General features: G+C 42.1%; 1 protein-coding gene and 1 non-coding gene across 2 annotated transcripts in view; one reads left to right on the plus strand and one right to left on the minus strand.

Moving 5' to 3' along the window:
• Positions 1–22,735, plus strand: part of LOC124798888 (irregular chiasm C-roughest protein) — a 397,241-nt gene that overhangs the window by 86,471 nt on the left and 288,035 nt on the right. The gene's annotated exons all lie outside the window — the stretch shown is intronic.
• Trnat-ugu lies at positions 11,410–11,484 on the minus strand. Its single transcript has one exon. It is a non-coding gene; the product is annotated as a tRNA-Thr (tRNA).

The following is a 22,735-nucleotide window of genomic DNA, read 5'->3' on the forward strand; positions in this document are numbered from 1 at the left end:
ATAATGGCTATGTTTGTGCACCGTGACTGTGTTGGATATTTATTTGTTTCACGTTTCTGCTATCAGTCATTTTTTATTTTGTCTTTAATATAACATACTGCAACGCGTTTCGAACATGTTCTGTTCATCTTCAGGCGTTTATACACACATACATACATATAGAGAAATGTTACTTAAAAATGGACTTAAACTAGATTAATCTAGAAATAGATTAATCTAGTTAAAGACTGTTTATTTTTAAGTATGTATGTATGTATGTATAAACGCCTGGAGAAGAACAGAACACGTTCGAAACGCGTTGCATTATGTTAGATTAAGCATAAAATAAAAAGTTACTGGTAGCAGAAACTTGAAATAAATAATTAAAAGACGTCCAGCATTGCTGTCACGCGGAGAGCGTAGCCAAGTTTGGCGTCATCCAAATGCCACTGTCAGCAATACCTGTAGGGGCAACTGTTATGACAGTGAGGCAAAGAAACTGAAGATACTGTCGAGGCAGCCGTGACCTCCATCCAGCAGACAGGTGACTCTCTGCTCCAATGGGCGCTGCCCTCATGTCTCAGCGCAGGCTGCAGGTCGAACACTATGCTGCATTCTGTGATGTCGCTCTGGGTGTCAGAGGCTCGTGGTGTAGACTGTGATACTGACACGGGAATATTTTGCTACACAAATGGCTGGTACTTGTACGCTCCACATTATGTTTGTTTGGGGTTTAAGCATGTACCCTAAACACTTACGTAGGAAGGAAAGGCTTTTATCCTTACGCCGGCGTGCTGCATCGTCAGTTGTTGCAATACCTCACTGTAACGATTTGTTAAACGTTACTACTTAACCTGCGTTGGCTTGTGGTTCATCGGTGTTGTGGATGCTGCGAATAATGAGACCGTCACGAAAATTTCAAGCTTGACAAATTATTTATTGATATCAACTGATCGACAGAATTGACATATCGTGGCAAAAAATAAAAACACCTACAGCCGTCCTTATGATTTTATTTTATTTTGTCGCTACCAGTTTCGACGCTTCATTGCGTCATCTTCAGACTGTTTTAATGCGGTACAGGTTGATACGATCCCAATGCACAACCCATCAGCTGCCAGCATTACTGGATTCGCCGATAATGTGTCTTCACGCCAACCTACAACTGTCAACTGATTCGAGAATCATTCAAATGGTATTTGAATGGTTCTCGAGTCAGTTGACAGTTAATGGCTGGCACACCATCTCCAGGCATTATTTGTACCAAACCTTAGTATTTGTCGGCTTCTACAGGCGCAAGATACTTCACTCAGGTAGAAAACTTGTCAGTGAGGTGGAATCAAAAGTTTTGTAATGTCAACTATTTAATGTTCTATTTAAATAGAAACAGATATTTCCATAAAATTACATTTTGAAGTGCAACTCATATTTTTTTGTCTCCTTAGTGTACACCCATAAAATACGATTGGTGGGCTACTACATAGAAGTGGTGTAGGACTATGTGAGTAGAAATGCACGTCAGAATGGCTAGTGCTGAAGTTTGACATTCGATTAGTAAGTGCATTTCTATTCAGGACACGCAAAAAGAAGCACTGTGACTCACCGTCTGTCCCGAAGATGATAATTCCAGAGCAACGGTTCGACATGAGATTTTTCATCAAGACCAATTTCCATTCTCGCTTAGGCTTCAGCATTTTCTCTTTCAGACATAGATAACGTAAATCAAACTTTTTCTTGTCACTCCCTTCACTCACACGAAACAACACTGTACAATAAACTGACTGCACTTTGTCACAACGATAGATATGGAATACTGGCGTTAGGTGATGACAAGGATCTGAATATCCTGAGCGCATTGGGTTTGTACTGGGAAGTGGTGACAATAAAGAAATAGTTGGGACTGTATCCGTTGCCGTAAACGTCTTTCATGAACTGGATGAACAAAAATCGGATAATGGAAAATCCAGGATGGAATGTAACAGTATTATGCGAAGGAAAGTCGCTTCTCATCATATAGCGGAGATGCTGAGTTGCTGATAGGCGCAACAAAAAGACTCTCACAAGTAAAGCTTACGGCCATGGGCCATCGTCAACAATAGACACACGTACGCACACACGCACACTCACACAGAAGCAACTCAGACACACGACTGCAGTCTCAGGCAACTGAAACCATACTCTGGATGAACACTACGAGAGATGTCGTGGACTGCACCAGATGTTGTATAACACTTCATTCATCACGCAGGAGAAGGGGTGGAGGTGAATCTAATAAATATCACGTGTAATCAGTTAATTAAATTGCATGGTTATTGATATCTGGCACATACAACCTTTATTTCTGATTTTCAAATGATAACAAAAGCAAAACGTAATCTGTGAGTGATAAGCGATAGTCTATTTTTGTAGAAACTGGACCTTGGTGAAAAAATATTTGAATAAAATAGCAACATATCTAGCTCCTGCAAAGACGGGGACAACGTGAATATATGTACTCAAGAAACCACTATCAGAGTTCTTACGCATTCGTTCCTTCTTGAACATCTCCCTACAAATTATAGGATATTGTCGTTTCTTTCTATACAGGAGAACTGGTTTTGGTATTCTGAGAGGTCATGTACGTCTATTCATGGTTTCTAATTATCCGTAGGACGGTAAATAATTCTCTTCGCATGTGCCAGCAATTCTCCCATTTGTTGCTCAGTAAAGCAAACTGAACACCTGGTCAAGTTGGGAGCACTGTCGTGTTTATACCCGACAAACAAGGAGCGGAGGTAGGAAGGTAACAATAGCGTACATTGTACTAGTTACAGCTGGAAGTTTCAACACGCTACACGTCACTAGCACAATATCTTGCATATACCAGCAACCGAGCAAACGTCCTCGCACGATTTCCAACATTTGTTTAACGTGTAATGTATAAGAATCCTCTGACCATTGTTATTATGATGCTTCATTTTATGTAAAAGATTGATGTAGTATTCCATTATGGAAGCTACGTGGTCTCGTAAGCACACATGATTACTTGTTTATCCTGCCATCATTTAAAAGCAAATCATATAGAAATAGTGAATTTTGTGATTATTTGCCTGCCACTCTTGATGTCCATTTCTGCGCTACAAGAACCGAGAAATTACAGAAAGTAAGGTATGTCTTTGTATTGTTCATAATGCTACGGAAATTGCTGCCTAACATTTGTCCATATCGTCGTGGGATATTTATTGTGTGCACTTCCTACCTAGGTACTAGGACCACACTCCGCTCACAAGTATTATCCTACCATAAATCGCACACCATCACCTTAGTGAACTTTAACAAATGTTGTTACTTGTTAACATTTGCTATCCATCTACCAACCGGACCATACGAACTTGATAAAATATGCGATCTGAAGTTTTCCCGGCGTATTTCCAATTTGAACAATTCTCGGGTATCCGACCGGGTAGCGTCGTAATTTCTCCACAATATTTCGGCAGACGTACACATGATAAAATATGTTACCGTCGTAGTTTGACTTGGACGCCGTTCGTACTCGATTGGTGTTTGGTTCAGTGGCTGTATTCTTGCCTCTGTGTGCATTTACATTTAAGATTTCTACCTGAAGACGAGTGTTACTAGTAACTGAATCACAGGAAATATAAGTAAATCAGTATTTGCCAGATGTAATCGGATACGAACTTGTTCATTAAATACATTAAGGCTGTGCAAACTGTACTACTGAGAGCATAGTCCCTACCTTTCAGCAAACTGTAGGGTTCCTACTCGCTCGCAAACATCTCGACCATTGTTTCCATAAACGTTGATTGGAGGAAAGGAACCAATGTCATGCCTAAGCGTTATCCTAGCCTTTATTTTCGCGGATCATGATAAAATCTGTTGTCTGAGATATTGAGCCTGTAAAGCACCTCTTGGCGATAGTTCTGTTTTCCTCTGACAGAGTTCAAATATCATCAGGGTTGTTCGAACAAATGCGACAGAACTCGATGCGACTCTCTCTTGCCAGCATAGCAACTGGAGCAGCTTTGAATAGATTTAGCAACCTATGCAGAGTAATAAAATTGTTATAAGAATGTGTGTACCAGGAGCAGTTTACGTAAATAATATCTTGGTGCTGAGGAGTCCATGTCTGCGGTCCAGGTACGGACTGAAATCCTCAGGCCACAGTACCGTAGCAAGCCGCTAAGGAAATGAGACAACATAGCATAGAACACCTCCTGTTTATGGTTCTCTTCACCATTCCTTTTTGAGACCTCTGACGTCTTGCTGCGGCACTGTGGCACGGGTACTTCTATGTGCCCCAGGACATTTAACTGCTCAACGATAATTCTTCTGAGTGGTTATTTCCCTTTCATACCTCTCGTACATGGTATTTTTCCTCAATAACAAAACAAGGGTAAATTTGAAACTTACACTTTCGTGGCGTTCGAGAGACTGAACAGAACGAAAGTCTTGTCCAAATTACAACACTAAGAAACCATGACTCCTGCTGTAGACCGTGAAAAACTTATGCAATGATACTACACCCATAAATATTGTAAAAAAAACATATAAATATATATAGGGTGTTCGAAAATTCCCTTTACAAACATCTAGAACTTGTGTGGGGTATTGAGTATATAATAGTTACAACTGAATTCCTTGTCCGAAAACGTACCGTTCCCGGGTCAGGACTATTTGAAAAAATGTTGGTAACGCGATCTCTTTTACAAGTAATTTTTTGGGCGTGACCCAGTACACACTTATTTTACTGTTTCACTTGTTAATAACCAAGAAAACGGCCTCTTCCAGTTCGGGTTAGCGGCGTTTCCTTGGAGCACCACAACCACGACCGCGGAAGGTGAAAGTACCCGTGTCTCGAAGTCGTCGCATGATTGCCTTGAAAATGGTATGCGATGGAGACAGACGTTACGGATAAAGATCTTGATAAAGGCTATGAGCAGCTCTTCGAATACTGTGAGATTAACCACATAGAAGGATCATGGTGTATTCTGCAAACGTGTACTCAACCATGCTGTTCTAACACTCACAGAAACGTGAATGAGATTCTAAACAGGTCAGAGAGGTAGGACAGAGTCAAATGAAGTCAGCCGGTCCGACGTAAACCTGTTGCATACCTACCTATCAGAAATGTTTTCAACGACTGTAGCATGGAAACGGTACGTTTCCAGACATGGGTTCCTATTCAAAATATTTTGTACTCAAACCCCTCTACTAGCTCTAGACGATTGCAACGCATGTTTTCAAACTCTTACCCTCCACAACAATTCTTTCCAGGCGATAAGTGATACGTAGACCAATCTTTGTTGAAATTTGTCCAGTGGTATAGGAGGACATGTGGAACTTGCACACATATATGTACACACTGAAGAGCCAAAGAAACTGCTATCTAATACCGTGTAGGGCCACTGCGAGCACTACGTGGAATGGACTCGACTAATGTCTAAAGTAGTGCTGGAGGGAACTAACACCATGAATCCTGCAGGACTGTCCATAAGAGTACAACGGGATGGAGATCTCTTCTGAACAGCACATTGCAAGGCATCCCAGGTAAGCTCAATAATGTCTTGGGAGTGTTTAATCTCAGACGTGTGTTCCTGCAGCCACTCCGTAGCAATTCTGGAATGGTAGGGTGTCTCATACCCTGCCGGAACTTCCCAAGTCCGTCGGAATGCACAGTGGATATGATCAGGCAGGATGCCTACGTACGTGTCATCTGTCAGAGACGTATCTAGACGTATCAGGTGATCCCGTATCCCACGCCTCCATTACAGAGCCACCACCAACTTGAACATTCCCATCAAAGTGGAGGAGGTGGAAAAGCAGCGTAGTGCACGACGCGTGAATTTCATTACTTCAGTTATCTAGCATTTCTAAGTGATAGCGCTTATTGACTTCCAACAAACTTCACACATAATTTCAAACCTTACGAAGCTTTTTCTTGGCTACAATCCCCAAAATGATGAAAGGAAAAAAGGTGATTTCTTACTACAATTTCGCTGTTTAGACAGTAAAACTGCCCCATGAAGCACGAAGTTTTAATTAATTACATCTTTACAACTAACAGTATCTGCGGCACATTTTTCAGACTTTTCACATATGCCACTGAATGTATCGACTCACCGTTCAGAAAATATGAAGTCGCAAACAACGAGATTAACTGAATAGCTGTCACATCATGCAAGACTTCTTTGCAACTAATCGTATTCGCAACAATTTTCGCAAATTGTATCCACGTATGCCGGTAAACGTATCTACATAAATATGTCGGTGTACGACATTCAGCAGGTATGATGTCAAATAATGAAATGTGTAAAAGACGGTGGCATCATGTATGACGTATTTATTACATCTTAACTAATAACTCAACTAGCAACATATTTTGCGGGCAGCATCCACATCGAGTCTTGCTCCGGCTCGCGTTGGTTCCAAAATGGTTCAAATGGCTCTGAGCACTATGGGACTTAACATCTGTGGTCATTAGTCCCCTAGAACTTAAATCTAACTAACCTAAGGACATCACACAAATCCATGCCCGAGGCAGGATTCGATCCTGCGACCGTAACGGTCGCGCGGTTCCAGAATGAAGCTCCTAGAACCGCACGGCCACACCGGCCGGCCTGGCGTTGGTGCCGTGGCTAGGTTGACATCGTGTAATTTGGATAGTGAGCTCTTGTTTCCTCCTTGGCGTTCGCTTGCGCCACTACGTATGCTAGCGTTCTCTATCCGCGAGTGGCAGCAGTAGCGCTTATCGACAGTTAGTACTGTGATACTATCTTTGGAGTGACCTCTAGTATTTCCGGGTCGCCGTGTGTCGGAGTTCAGTTGGCACGGGGCTGCAGTGAGGCCCGACAGCGCCAGTACTCGCCAAGGGAGATGGCAATATATGCACTGCCCGATGGAAGGATGTGGTCGCGAGAGTGCACGACCACGTCGAGGTCCGGATTCAGCGAGTTTAAGTTGAATGGATCGTTGTATTCGAGTAGTGCAACTTTCACTTGCGTGTGTGGCCATCTGTTGAAATGTCCTAATGCCATCAAGCTGTCAGTTGGCGGTTTCATACTCCGACGCTTCCCTTGCCCGACATGATTGGCAACGACCTCTGGTTGGTCGTTCAATCGCTCGTCTCAGTGGACGACTTTGGTCTTTCGACCGTTTCTGTGTTCTTAGCGTTCATGTCTACTTGCAATTCGCCTTGTTGTTGTATAGTGACTGTTTTAGTATTGTTTGAGTTGTTTGTGGAATTGTCTTTTGCGGTTCCACGTGCATGTAGTCAGATTCTGAATAGGCAGTTTTGTCTTAACCCTGTCTGCTTACTACGATTTGGTGGATCCAACTTGTGTAATTAAATGCTTGTCATTTGACGATGTCAACTGTTATTCTATCGGCGTATTTGTTATCGCATCTCAGGTGGATTTTGGGAGTGTGCTGGCCGGCGTTTAAGCTGTCCCTAGTTTGAGTTGTCATCCTGTTAAGTGAGCATAACATTTGGCTGCCTCAGCTGTAGGGACTTTTCTCAGGTCGATCCTTGGAGCACTTTCTGTGGATCACTGCCTTCTTTATTTGGTCTGATTGTAATTGTTTAAAAATAATATTTTGTTTAAATTATTCCTATTGCTTGTGGCCTTCAGCCGACAAATAATTATGAATGTTTTCGTAATAAGGCCTTCAGCCATCAGTGTAGCTTGTGTTACATTCGATATTTTTAAAATGATTATTTTTCAAAAATTATTTCCTTAAATAACGTGTGCGTGTTTACAGTGCAACCAGCGGTAACAGATTATGCCCCGTCCACATCTTTTCCTCTTTTCCGTAAGTTCCACGTCTCACACATATTCCGCTGAATGTACCAACAAAAAGATGTCATTGTGCGACACATTGTTCACGAGATATGACGTCACAGACTCTGAGATGCGTGGAAGACGACGGCATCATGAAAGACGCTCTAACTTATTAGAACTAACTCTATTGACAATACCTGTCGTGTACTACTGGTTGTACCTGCAGAATTATATCATTTTACAGCACATAGTTCCGAAGATACGACGTCATAAACGGTTGAGCTGCATGTAATCAAAGCTGGAGGGCGAAATTCTCTACAGATACAGGTGAAATATGTGTACAAATAAGTGTAAAATATATTATGAATTTGTGATATATATTCGGCATGTGCTTACACGGGGACAGCCAAGGTTAAAAACTCATCCCAAACTTCTGGAACGATTCCATCGAGATTTGGTACACACAATAGTTACGATACAGAAAGAAATGCTGTGTGTGTACGAACCACCAGTCTCCCATTAGGGTGAGCATGACAACGCGGAGAGAGGAAAGGGGACGAGGAGATGGAAAGACAGCGAGTGGAAAGGAGGAGATGGACCAATAGAAACTGGAATATGTACACACCCGGACAATGCTGGGTAATCAGCTAGTTCCTAATAAGAACATCGAACAAGATAGGTAAGAAGTGTTATAACTAACAAAGGTGTTAATGTCAGAGTCTTTACCCATTTCAATCAATGCAGACACTATCTATGACAAGTTTACAGACACTCTTTCGTAATACGATATTGATCACTAGATGTCACGAAGAGGTGGACTCACCGGTATAAACGAGGCGGGTAGCGTTGTCAGTAGGCAAGCAATAATCTGAGGATGATCAGTTAGATATAGAAACAGCCAGAGTTGCTAGATTCACTTTTTATCTAAATGAGAAATAGTTCCGGTTGACCTAAACCTAATTTTAGCGTGCTGGAAATCTATAAATACCAGCATGAAATGATCAGGAGACCTTGTTGACATCTCACTTAGAGTACTCCTTAGAAGACACCTGAGTAAAAAATACTGCAAGGGCATTGCAGTCGTTGTTAAGCCGCCTAAGTCGTTTGCTGAGGATGTGACTAAGAATTGGATACCTGAAGGAGCAATCACAGGTAATCCAACACCAAGCAGACCTATGTACAAGGACCGTCGATCATTGATAGGTGTTGTTGGAAAGACTGCATGAAATCAGTGAAGAGAAAGCTCGTCAAGGCCAGAGTGCTAAAAGCTCAATGACTGTACCTAGGGAGTTAAAAATAATGGAGTATCATATGCGAGCAACTCCTTATGAGATACATATTTAAGTATTTACGGATCTTCATAATGCCGGAAATGAAATGGTTTCGCAACGTCATCTTTCATGGAAACAAATGGTCAGAATATCGTTGTGAGTTGCATTAGGAAGTCTCATTTACCTATTGATGGTTGCTAGGCTAGGACGTGTTCATTTTCATACCATCCGTCTTTGTAAGTGATTTAATACGTACGATGACGGATGGTTTGAGAATGACTGCAAATTCGAAGTAGTCATCATCAATTAATAATTCAGAGTTCATAATGCAACATACGACGGTATTCAAACATCTTCTCTTACATATTTAAGTATACAGCACTAAGAGACGCTTCAGGTGACGTGAAGAGCGGTGCCACTGGACACTGGACGACTGGAAACGAAGGTGTGGAGTGATGAATCACGTTGTAGTCTTAGCAGTCCGATGGGAGGGTTTGGGCTTATGAATGCCTGAAGAACGTCACCTGCCAACATGTGTAGGACTAACAGCGAAGTGTGGAGAAGATGGTGTTACGTTTGGGGGTTGCTTCTCATGGCTTGGGTAAGGTTCTGTTATTGCAGTTAAAGAAAGGTAACTACGGCGGTATGTGTACACGTTTTACAGTACTGCGTACTGAGTACTGTAGAGGAACAGTTCAATGACTGTGAGTTTATCAGCATAACATTGAAGCCTGTCACTAAAAGGCATCTGTGAGGCAATAGGTTCATGAAACAGACTGATCTGCTGAGAGTCCCGACTTGAGCACAGTGGAAAACCTTTGGGATATGTTATGACGTCGACTTCGCTCGTCACGTGCGTCCAACATTACTACCTCTTCTGGTTTCGGCTCTTGAGGAATAACGGACTGCGATTCCTTCAGAGACATTCTGAAAATTCATTGAAACGTCCCCTGTAGAGTTCAAGCGTCATATAGGTCCCTCGATGCTTTAGTACAGATAGTGTGTACAAAAGACATTATTAAAACGAGGAAATTAAAGTCAGCAAAGGAGTATGACTAGATAAGGACTACAATAATTTGAACATTGCTGCAGTATAGCAACGTTTACAGAACAACATGTATAAAAGACAGTCAGAAAGTCGCAACAAGTGGTGATTTTAGCTGGCATGTAGCTACTAACACAGTCTGTTATTTTAAGTGGCTGATTTTACTTTTGTGACAAGCCCTTGATTCTAAGGCCCTTAATTTTTCATATGGACATAAAAACCGTTGCCGAGACTTCTCATGCGGAGACAGCTTCTACTAAATGAATTGCTAAATTGAAGTTTTTTTTTTCTTCTGATGAAGACGGATTTAAATCTGTGGAGAGCATGTTAAAGATTATTAGAAAACCACTGTTGACTGCAACTGGTGGGTTGTCTTTTATACCTGCTGTTCATTTTGGCTATCTGGGCACGACATTTCTTTTGATAAGGATATAATGAACAAGAAACCTAAATTTCTGGAGGTCCTTGAAACACTAAACTGAACGTTAAAAAAAAGGCAACTAAAGAAACGCAAATGAAATTCTGTAAAATACTAGCTGTTCCATTGATACATTACAGTTCTGGGGCTTGGATACAAACAAGGAAGACATAAATCGATTAGTAGCGTCAGATATCGAATTCTTTGGATCAGTTAATGCAATTAAACTGAAGATAAAATGAAAAAAGTATACAAAATATTTGAAATAGCAGGAAAGAGCGACACATATAAGTAGCAAAGGAGGGAACAAGTAAACAAACGCAAAAAGATAGATAGACTAAAAGAATTTTGCAATATATACCCAAAGTGGTAAGGGTCGCGGGACAGCCATGAAACAACGTAAGTAAGAAGCTGAAACCTTATACGTGAATGTAGATTGCAATGGTGATCAATGTTTTGCTAAAAACCCACGTTACTTATCGGAATAATACTGCAATTAGCATAATCGCCAGGGAAACGCCCTGTGAAAGTGCATCATCTAATAGTGTAATGCTAAGTGTCATACATCTAGAGCTGCCCTTGCGTCTCCTCTTGAAGTTAATTCCCATTACAGATGGCCTTCCGCAGTTCTGTTGGACAATACCTATCCGTTCCCGGTTAGACATTGACAACAGATTGTAAACTATTCGTATAAAAGCCTACGATATACTGTCTGTATAGGCTAATTATCGAGACTCAGTACGAAGCGGGACTCGTCACTGAAGACAATTCTACTCCAAAGAGATTCCAGGCCCAATATGTGTCTGGAGATGTCTCCGACAGCGGTGGGATACCAATCTGACTGAAATGATAATTAAATAAAGATCTTAAGCTGTCGACAGGCGTTGATATACATCAACAGAGACAGTTGAAGACGTGTGCCCCGACCGGGACTTGAACCTGGGATCTCCTGCTTACATGGCAGACGCTCTATCCATCTGAGCCACCGAGGGCACAGAGTATAGTGCGACTACAGGGATTTACCCTTGCACGCTCCCTGTGAGACCCACATTCCCAACTTAATATCCGCACACTACGGTCGTAGTGCCCCTGCCCATTACACTCATTACTCGCGGCAGACAATCTTACCGAGTCCCGTAAGAGTTCGGGCAATGCTTGTGCATCCAGCACAGAAGAAGAAAGCCAATGGCCTGTTAACCATAAATATATGAAGATGGTACCTGTTCTTTCTGACAAGTCTGAAAGAAAAGATACCATCTTCATATACGAACCACTGCCGCCAGCCATACGGCGTGACAATCGAGAGTGATGGTCTGAGGTGCCGTTTCTTTTCATATTAGGACCCATTTGGTTGTCATCCGCTACACCCTGGTAGTACTGTGGTACGTCGACGATATTCTACGCAGAGTTTTGTTGCCCTTCACGAAAAGCCATCCCAGGCTAACACTTCAGCCTGAATTTGCCCATCCGCACATGGTAAGAATTTCTGCTGCTTGTGTACGTCCTTGTAAAACCCTACAGTGGCCAGAAAGGTCACCGGATCTCTCCCCAATTTAGAAAAAAATATGGTTCAAATGGCTGTGAGAACTATCGGACCTAACTTCTGAGGTCATTAGTCCCCTAGAACTCAGAACTACTTAAACTTAACTAACCTAAGGACATCACACACAACCATGCCCGAGACAAGATTCGAACCTGTGACCATAGCGGTCGCGCAGTTCCAGACTGTAGCGCCTAGAACCGCTCGGCCACACCGGCCGGCCCCCCAATTTAGATTATTTGGACCATTATGAGCAGGACTCTCCAACTAGCCACGGATTTTGACCATCTAACAAGCCAACTGGAGAGAACCATGCCCGATATTGCCTTCCAACTCAGATTATTCCTCGGTGCTAAGTCGTTCTGTGATACTCATTGGAAACTCTTGTCGTATGAGATTCGTTTTATAAATTCAGTTGCTAGTTGAAAGTAGTACATGTTACATAATTCTGAGTGGTGCATGTGTTCTAGGATGCAGTAATACAGACTACACTGTCTCTTCAACAGCAAACCTCCACGTCTCCTGTTTGCAATGCCGCGAGAGCGCCAACTGTTTCACTTGTGGAAGTGTTTCGATTAGCTATGTGTTTGCAGGGCAATCCTGTTTGTCCAGATACAGAAACGGCGGTGCACACCGAAGTCGTCTGTCGCAGAGCTCATTAGAATGTGCGCCCACGCGCCTCCGGCTGGGTTCCGGTGTCCGCCGAGGATTATCCCGTCCAGCTGGGCAGCTGGCTGTTCCGCCCAGAGCGCGAGGTGTGTTCCGGTGTGGCGGTGGGCTGCCTCCAGCGTGCTCTATCTGTCGCCGTATCGGCCAGATAAGCTCCGCCCTTATTAGTTGCCACGCTGGGCGCTACGTGGCGCGACTGCAGATGCGGGCGGCCCGGAGATTATTACGATGACTGCCGGCGCGTAATGACAGTCGTAGAATCTCCAACTCATGTACCGAACGGAGCCAGGTGCTGGAGTTGTGCAGAGTTTAGGGTTTTGTGATGCCTCTACTCGTTTCAACAGACACACAAAAGCGAAACATCTAAATTTATAAAGAAGGTGTGTTCCTCGGGGTTTTGTACTGGGACCATTATTTATCTTCCCATTTTTCTCACTTCCTGTAACAGACAATTCCAAAGCTGTTTCGACTGCAGGTGATGTAGCGTACCGGTTATAGATTAGGTACGGAAACATATGACGCCTGTTTTCTAAGTAAACACCGTTTTGTGATAAAAATGAAACAATTAGATTTTTCTTAGTAATTTTATTTTCACGTGAGAGCCTGTGCTTTAATTTATTTTTATGAATAACTTCCACCAATCATGGCAGGTATCGTGTCATGCAACCAGTTTTTGAATACCATCCTCCTAGAAATCTGCCAACCGATTAGGTAACAATTTCATAGGGCACAGTTCGTGACACTCGAGGAAACTCTTCAAATTGAAATCTTAAAGTGGTCTTCCACTTTTTCATCAGCTTTCTGCACCAAATTGTCAATAAAGGGTGAAGGTCGTCCACATCTTTTCCCGTCATGCAGATTCGTACGGCTGTCTTTGAAAGCACTCACTCATTTCCGTACTATGTCATCGCTGTTAATGTTTTCTCCGTACACTTCACTGATGTGAGGAGGAATTTCATTCAGTCGCTTTCACTCTTTTAGCACCGAGAAAATGAATCACAACGTGTATTTCACAGTCCAAAATTGTTTGGAACAACAGAGGAATAAGAATAAATGGTAAAAGGCTCACCAACCTGAGATTTGCTGACGATATAGTGGTCCTAGCTAATAGTAAGATGGAATGCAGTCCTCTATAAAAGTATTAACAGATCGTTGTCAGGACGTTCTACTTTAAACCACTCTCAAACTAAGTTTCTGCATAATATGTGGGTAGCTGCAGGACAAGTAACACTGAACAGCAAAATCCCAAATAATGTTACAGAATACGTTTATCTGGGGCAATTAATTAACACAAAAGTGGATTTGAAACCTGAAATTTTTCGTGGAATTAAACTGGGTTGGAAGGCTAATCCGTGCCTTGAAAACGGTTGTTTGTCTGAAACTCGTTGTCTGTGAATAAATATTCATTACAACAGCCTTTGGTGGTTCCGTGATGTATTAGCTCTAATACAACTTGCCTAACATAGTCACGTGTTTCCCTTGCTAATCTCCATAAACCACACAGCCTTTCATACGAACTGACCTACCTTTGTCTTAAGTCAGTTTCTGAGGAGTGCATGTTGGAGGTCGACGGGCAGTAGACGATTGATCACTTGATAAGGCCAGGAGTTATTAAGTCCTCACGTTGATGACATAGCTGTAGTTACCGCGGAGGGGCGCATTAAATCTCCATACTGCCCCAAGAAAGATGAGTGAAAAATTTCTACGTTTTCAACTGTGGCCAACTTGGTCGAGGCAGTCTTCTACTTATCCGATAAGAAATGAACGTATTGAAGTCTAACACCTACACAAATCTTGTCGCGTATGAGAGGCGTACTTTATTTAGTTTTTTTTCTTTTTTTCACAACCACTGCCCTTCTGGATTCATACCGTACGTGGTGCACGTCTGTTACTACCTGCAGCGACGTCCGTTTCCCATTTACTTTCTCGAAACAAACGTCAACCATACTGAAATAAAATTTTGAGGGCGATCTGTCAAGTCTCAGCCGATGTTTCATCAGAGCGACAATTTGTGCATTTACGTTTCCATTCTAGTAATTATAGTTCTCCTACTGAGAAATTCATTTCTGAAAATTTTTCGAATTAGATTCACTATTATGTAAAGCAAATAAGTTGGGTTGTTTGGGGAAGTAGACCAGACAGCTAGGTCATCGGTCTCATCGGATTAGGGAGGGACGGGAACGGAAGTCGGCCGTGCCCTTTCAAAGGAACCATCCCGACATTTGCCTGGAGCGATTTAGGTAAATCACGGAAAACCTAAATCTGGATGGCCGGACGCGTGATTGAACCGTCGTCCTCCCGAATGCGAGTCCAGTGTCTAACCACTGCGCCACCTCGCTCGGTAAAGTAAATAAGTTATTAAATTTTACTAGATTTTTTGATTATACCGATATCAGCATCCTTATGCAAGCACGAATTCCCGAGAAATTGATAATTTCCAATCTATAGTTTCTGTATACAAGTAAGGAATTCGAGCTAATTTTAACCGAGTAAGAGCCGTTTTACTGTTTCTTTTTGTTTTCCAGCTCACATAATAGAAAACTGAACTAAACGTTTTAAATTTCGGCTAGTCTCTTGTGAATGCTTGTCTGTACAAATGCAACTAAAATTACGTAAATTAATATGCGAAATAATCTCTTAGTACATTCGAACCATAAAATACACCATGAAACTAGAAACCTTTTAATAACACCAAAGTGGATGGACGATGTACTTGATTCGATATCTTTGATAAAATAGTATATTTTCACGATACAGTGATTTTTTATATTGAAAAACAGCAAAAATAAACATATAAACGAACTGACTGCGCCAATGCAGCAGTCATGCGAATCTGCAGACGATTTGGCGCTGTATTTCAAAATCAGTGCACATTCCTTTCTGCACTCACATGACCATTCTATGCGTCTTACATACACTGGCAATGCCTCTCCCTTGCGCCACCTCTTCGTTGCTACATCAGACCAGGTAGAACTCTCGTTTATCTCGCCGCTTCTTGTGCGTTTTTGTTGTGGTCGAAGCAGCCGCAGCATTAATCTTCCCTCTGTCAAATACCTCGTAAGCGCCAACCTCTCCTTATTGGACAACCCTCCACAAGAAAGTCTTCTTTCATGATCGAAGAAGAAGCAAAAGGGCATCTCAATTCAGTTAGCCATCTATTATTTAGAGCCAGCGGAAACAGCTGTCATTTTCCAGAGGTGATTGTACTTTAAGAGTGACGGTGTTCCGAGATACCGAAAGAAATTATTTTCTTTAACATTGGTTTCGAAGGATTATTTTCAGCTTGTAGTCTAAATTCAAGGTTCGCTTGTATGTGGCCAAGGAATTTGGGCTTTCAATTTACGTTGTATTGATGTGCATCTACTCATGTTACTAATCTACAAATTTCCACATATTCGTATTATTCATTTGTTCCTTTAAAACCATGCCAACGTCACTCAGTTGTGTTGTGGTAAGAAATGATATGGAAATAGGTCAAAATCGTTGTAAGATTCCTTTAGTTTGCTCAGGACATGGCGGTAAAAGCAAATGGTTTTGCCCATAAATAGTACTATATGAGATTTGTAAAATGAAGTAAAATCTTACGCTGAATTGTACATTGCCAGTGATGATGACAGTAATAATGATGTTCAGATGTTCAGATGAGTGTGATTTCCTAAGGGACCAAACTGCTGAGGTCACTGGTTCCTAGACTTACACCCTACTTAAACTAACCTACTCTAAGAACAATATACACGCCCATGCCCGAGGGAGGACTCGAACCTCCGGCATCACTGGCCACGCAATCCGTGACATGGCGCCTCTAACCGCGCCGCCACTTCGCGCGGCTGATAATGATGACGGTGTGTCAAGCGCATCAGGCGGTTCCATCACTACAGGCTCATCACTCTTCAGCTATCTCGATATTCCACTATCCTTTTCGTATGTGAATCTGATGAATGCATCTTGATGTCAGTTAACTGTAATCTCCTTCTGACTCTGGTCCTCTATCCAGTCACCATACCTTCCAGTGCATCCAGTGTTATGCAGTCTCCTCTCATCCAGTATCCTAGCCAATTTCTTTTAAACCTCTTCATTATTTCCTCTGTCTTTTGTCGTTCATCTTCGTAAAATAACCTAGTTCCGTAATTTACCTACCCATATCACACCTTTGCATAACATTTCGAGTGATAATGGCACTAGGCTGGTTAATTTTGCTGTTTCAAAAGACATGATTGTTAAGAGCACATATTTCATAAGGCAGGACATTCATAAAGCAACTTGGGTCTCTCCGGATGGACACACCCGAAACCAAATCGATCATGTTCTTGTAGATAGAAGATGGCACACTAGTATAGAAAATGTTAGGACTTTCAGGGGAGCAGACTGCGATACTGATCATTTTCTTGTAGTTGCCAAAGTTCACCAACGGCTATCTGCAGCAACATCAAGGTGCCACAATGCAGAACTTGTTAGGTTCGACACTGACAAGCTAAATGATGAAAACTTTAGAAGAAGGTACATGATAGAAATTTCAAATAAGTTTGATGCTCTCAGGACACACGAAGCTCAAGACGAGGATGTAAATAAACATTGGATCACTGTGAGGAATAATATCAAAGAGGCAGCGAAAGTCACAATAGGTAAAATTAAGAAGAACAGGAGGAAACCGTGGTTTAATGAGGAATGCAAGACATTGGTAGAGGAAAGGAGAAAAGCGCGATTAGATTGGGATAGAATGGGAGACAGGAAACTAGAGGAGTTCTTGAACTTGAGAAGGGAAGTTGGTCGTAGGCTACGGGCAAAGAAGAGGTATTATTTGAACAATCAAATTACAAAAATGGAAACAAACAATAAAACAAAAAACATTAGGGAACTTTACGTAGACATAAATGGTTGTAGGAAGGGCTTCAAGGCTAGGACAAATGCACTTCGAGGGGATGCTGGGGGAATACTGAAAGACCCCAGTGTTATATTAAGTAAATGGAGGACGTATTTTGAGTATCTATTAAATGTACACCAGGAGGCAGAAAATGAGCAGGCGTACGAAATACATACAGCAAAACCCCAGATACCTGAGCCAACGTTAAAGGAAGTAAGAGATGCAATCAACAAATTGAAAAACCATAAAGCACCAGGATCAGATTGCATAACTGCAGAATTAGTTAAAAATAGGGGACAGAAATTGGCGGAAGTCGTTCACAAAGCGATAGCTGAAGTATGGAACTCAGAGATTATACCTGAAGAATGGCAGGAGTCGATTCTGATAACAATTTTTAAGAAAGGTGACAAAATGGATTGTAGTAATTATAGAGGGATATCGCTATTATCAGTATGTTCCAAAATTTTCTCAAATATTCTGCTAAGCAGGCTTACGTCATATGCATATGAAATTGTGGGGGATTACCAAGACGGCTTTCGGAGGAACAGATCAACTATAGACCAAATATTCACCCTGCGTCAAATTTTGGAAAAGAAATGGGAATACAATAAACCAGTTCATAATCTTTTCATAGATTTTACAAAAGCATATGATTCAGTATTGCAGTCAAAATTGTACAGAATTCTTTGGAACTTGGAATACCAAAGAAGTATGTTAGACTTATAGAAGCAAGCTTGAAAAACACAAAAGATAGAGTACGCGTGGAGAAATTGGAGTCAGAAAAATTTCTAATAAAGAACTGACTTAAGCAGGGAGATGCCCTTTCTCCGCTACTTTTTAATTTAGTCATAGAATACATTATACGAATGGCAGCAGATAATTCAGAGGGTGTGGAGTTAAATGGAAATATTAAGATATTAGGGCATGCAGATGATCTAAACATCATTAGCGATAGGAAAGAATCTGTAACAGCAAATGCGAATGCGTTAATCAAGGCTAGTGAAGATGTAGGTCTAAGGATAAGTGAAGACAAAACTAAATACCTGGTTACTACTGGAATGCCAACAGCAATTGACCAGGAAACGTTAAGAGATGGAGACATGCAGTTTGAAAAAGTGAACACATTTAAGTATCTAGGCGTGGACATCACTTCGAGAAATGAGATTGAATCCGAACTGAAGAAGAGATTACGGGTGGGAAATGCGTGCTACTTCTCACTGAATAGATTACTTTCATCACGGATATTGTCTAGGAATTTAAAGATTAGAACTATTATTCTACCAGTTATGCTGTATGGGTGTGAGACTTGGTCTCTCATAGTGCAAAATAAAAAGCCGTTTCGAGTATTTGAAAACAAAATTTTGAGGAAAATTTTCGGAGCAAAAAGGGATGACATTAGCGGAGAGTGGCGAAAACTGCATAACAAAGACATTCACGAACTCTGTTCAAGCCCTGACATAATCAGTATTATTAAATCACGTAGGCTGCGATGGGCGGGTCACGTAGCTCGAATGGATGAGGGCAGGGCAGCGTGCCGAGTACTGGTAGGGCACTCAGAAGGAAAACGTCCTGTGGGGAGACCGAGGCGTAGATGGGAGGACAATGTGAAGGCTGATTTGAGGAGCCTAGGTATTGAAGGTGAATGGAAGGAAAAAGCCCAAGACAGGGACAGATGGAGAAAATATGTTGCTGCGGTAATGGACTCTCGAGTCCGGTATGACCAGTGAGTAAGTAAGTAAGTAAGTAAGTAATATCTCACCTTCCATTTTTTACTGATACACATGCCAAAAGTCTCCAAGTATTTCCTCTCTATCCGTCGCAGTGCCCATGTTTTGGCAAAATACAGGGGGAAACTCAGTACAAAATACTATACTAATCTTTTCAATAATAACTTAATGGACCACAGAATATACTCTTCCTTCTGTAAAATATTAGTCTTACAAGAGCTGTCTTTCTTTTTTCCTTCATTACATGTTATGTTACGGGTAACTTATGTCCTATGTAGTTCTAAGTTCTAGGGGACAGATGACCATAGATGTTAAGTCCCATAGTGCTCAGAGCCATTTGAACCATTTTTTTTTTTTTTGTCCTACGTACCAGAAGTTATAAGCTCGTTCCACTAACTCATCACAAATTTTAACTTTTAACTTCCTGCCGGCCGTGTGGCCGAGCGGTTCTAGGCACTTCGGTCTGGAACTGCGCGACCGCTACGTGTGAGTGATGTCCTTAGGTTAGTTAGGTTTAAGTAGTTCTAAGTTCTAGGAGACTGATGAAGCAAGAAGTTAAGTTCCATACTGCTAAGAGCCATTTGAACCATTTTTTTTCACTTCCTTGATTTCCACATAAAATCATTAATCTTGTAGACAACTATCTTCATTCTATATTCCTCACAGCTAGTGTTCAGTTCTGTTAACGTATTGTTAATTATCCTTTCGTTTGCAGTCAGTAACATCATGTCAGTTTATACATTTTATTATTGTTTATTCTACTGTGGTACTACACTGTTGTTGGAGGCAGCTTTTATCCTTATCATCGAAACAGTTGTGGAACTGCGTAGGAAAAAAAAAAAAAAAAAAACAGCCCTGTCTCACCCCATTCCTGCTTTTAAATCCTTGTGTAGTCTGTAGTGTTACTTTTACTCTTTGTGTGGTATAAAGATTGCTTATTAACCTCTTTTATATCATGTTAATGCTGAACTTCTTCAGGTCTTCTATTGAACTCTTTGCCTTTTTCCAGCTCTACGAAAAATGCATAAACTTCCCTACCTGTTCCAGTATTCTTTCCCCAATTATTCCTAACAATAAAGCTACATCTCTTGTATCTTTTCCCCTTCTGAAGCCGATCTGTTCGTTCAGTTCTCTCTGAATTTTTTTATTGCAGTCCCCCGTTCCTTATTCTTAGCGCGGTAGAATTTTTGCTGAATGAGATATCAAACATTGTCGTAATTCTGTACGTTACTAGCATTGCTATCACTATTACCAATTTTATTTTCATTTCGGCATTTTTGAAATTTTGTTATCTGTGTGTTCTTTAATAAGTACACACATGAAACGAAATGTTACGTGACCGTATTTCGAGGAGGAATATATCTAAATATTAAAGGAAACAAAATTCTCATGCATTTCGACACAGTGTTTTAAGTCAATATACCTCTCTACCGCCTTTTTAATGAGTAGTTCTCATCCGTAATCTGTGATTCACTTATTCCAGAGAAAAATAAAAGGTCTACGGTAACAGAAACTTCCTCATTTGAATCGTAAAGGTTCGAAACCACATCTAAGTTGGGTCATGTTGCCCTCAAAGGATACTAAATGCAATGAATAACTTGGATGGTCCAATAAATGTTACACTCCTGTTCAGAAAGAAAGTAGAACGTCTTGAACCACGAGAGATGGGACGTTCATATCTACATTAAACATATATTATTGTGTTCTGTAGAATGATTAGCATTTCAGTAACCTCGGTTCAGCATATGTCCTGTTGCCTAGTAGGCACAAGGCCCACCATGGGCCCTAATAACGTGTTCCAGGTATGATGGCATCGTGAGTGTAAATCTCGAATAGCTTTCTGCGGTGTTGGTATCCATGCCATCGGTGCTACATTCACCTGCTTCTGTGGTGGCTGGCATTGGGTTACATAACGCCACCTGTCGTTTCACCATGTCCCACACATTTTCGATAAGAGACAATTCTGCTGATCTGGCACGTCTCGGCAAAAGGCTGACATCCTTGTCGCCGAAAAGGCACTTGTTGGTGTAACAACATGTGGTCGTGCATTGTCTTGCTGAAAAATGGCGTCCGAGGTGGTGTGCGAAAAGGGTATGGCTACGGTTCGCAGATGTCATTCACGTAGGCCACACTGGTCACAGTGCCATGGACACGCACCAGCTCTGATTTGTGGTTGTACCCAATAGCACACTACAAACAAGGCACTGAGCTGGCGCTGTACGTCTCGTGCGAAATCGGTCACTGTGATGCTGCTCCCCCTGTCTGCGGCGAATCAAAATGTGGTCATCATTTTCCAATAAACAGAACTTGGACTTGTCCGGAAACACTGTCTGATGCCCTTACTGTACCGACTGACCTCGTTCCAGATACCATTGTCGTCTAGCATATTCCTGCACGTTCATCAAAGGTAGGCGGAGAAGTGGACGTCGCGCACATAACCCAAGCCTTATTAAACGGCAGTGGACTACCATCCCTGACAGTGTACGACGTGCTATACTGATCCACTGTTGAGCGAGAGACGAGGAGGACGAAAATCTGTCACAATACCATTCGGATGAGGTGTCGATCTTCTCCGGGGAGGGGGGGGGGGGGAGAAGACGGAGCAGGGTGTGGTCTGGGTGGTGCGACCTGACGCATCTCGTCATGTTCTATGGCCTTCCGAGGACCATTCTGCACACACCCGTCATGCTGCAGAAACACTTCGTCCCACACGAGCAGCAGTTGGTTGGATTGATGCATCACATTTTCTCATGCCAGTAATGAGCCCTCTTTCAAACTCACTGATTGGACGGTACGATTTGCTAGGCATACTGCAGGACTGCTCAAGTCACACTGATTCACTACTTGAGTGCTCTTTCTAGAATGAATATTTCACTGACTTATTCAGAAATCCTAATTCTGAATTCTTTGTGGGAGAATTTCTGTGAGGTCTGCAAGGTAGGAGCTGAAGTACAGGCAGAAGTAAAGCTGTACGGACGGGTTGTGAATCTTGCTTGGGCAGCTCAATCGGTAGAGCATTTCCCCGAAAAAAAAACAACCCGCCAATTATGTTGGACCTCGCAGCTTCCTTCAGTCATCTTACGCTATTCTATTTGGGCCGCGCGGGATTAGCCGAGCGGTCTCAGGCGCTGCAGTCATGGACTGTGCGGCTGGTCCCGGCGGAGGTTCGAGTCCTCCCTCGGGCATGGGTGTGTGTGTGTTTGTCCTTAGGATAATTTAGGTTCAAATGGCTCTGAGCACTATGGGACTTAACATCTATGGTCATCAGTCCCCTAGAACTTAGAACTACTTACACCTAACTAACCTAAGGACAGCACACAACACCCAGCCATCACGAGGCAGAGAAAATCCCTGACCCCGCCGGGAATCGAACCCGGGAACCCGGGCGTGGGAAGCGAGAACGCTACCGCACGACCACGAGATGCGGGCGATAATTTAGGTTACGTA

The sequence above is a fragment of the Schistocerca piceifrons genome, chromosome 5 (assembly GCF_021461385.2).
Source record: "Schistocerca piceifrons isolate TAMUIC-IGC-003096 chromosome 5, iqSchPice1.1, whole genome shotgun sequence".
Lineage (NCBI taxonomy): Eukaryota > Metazoa > Arthropoda > Insecta > Orthoptera > Acrididae > Schistocerca > Schistocerca piceifrons.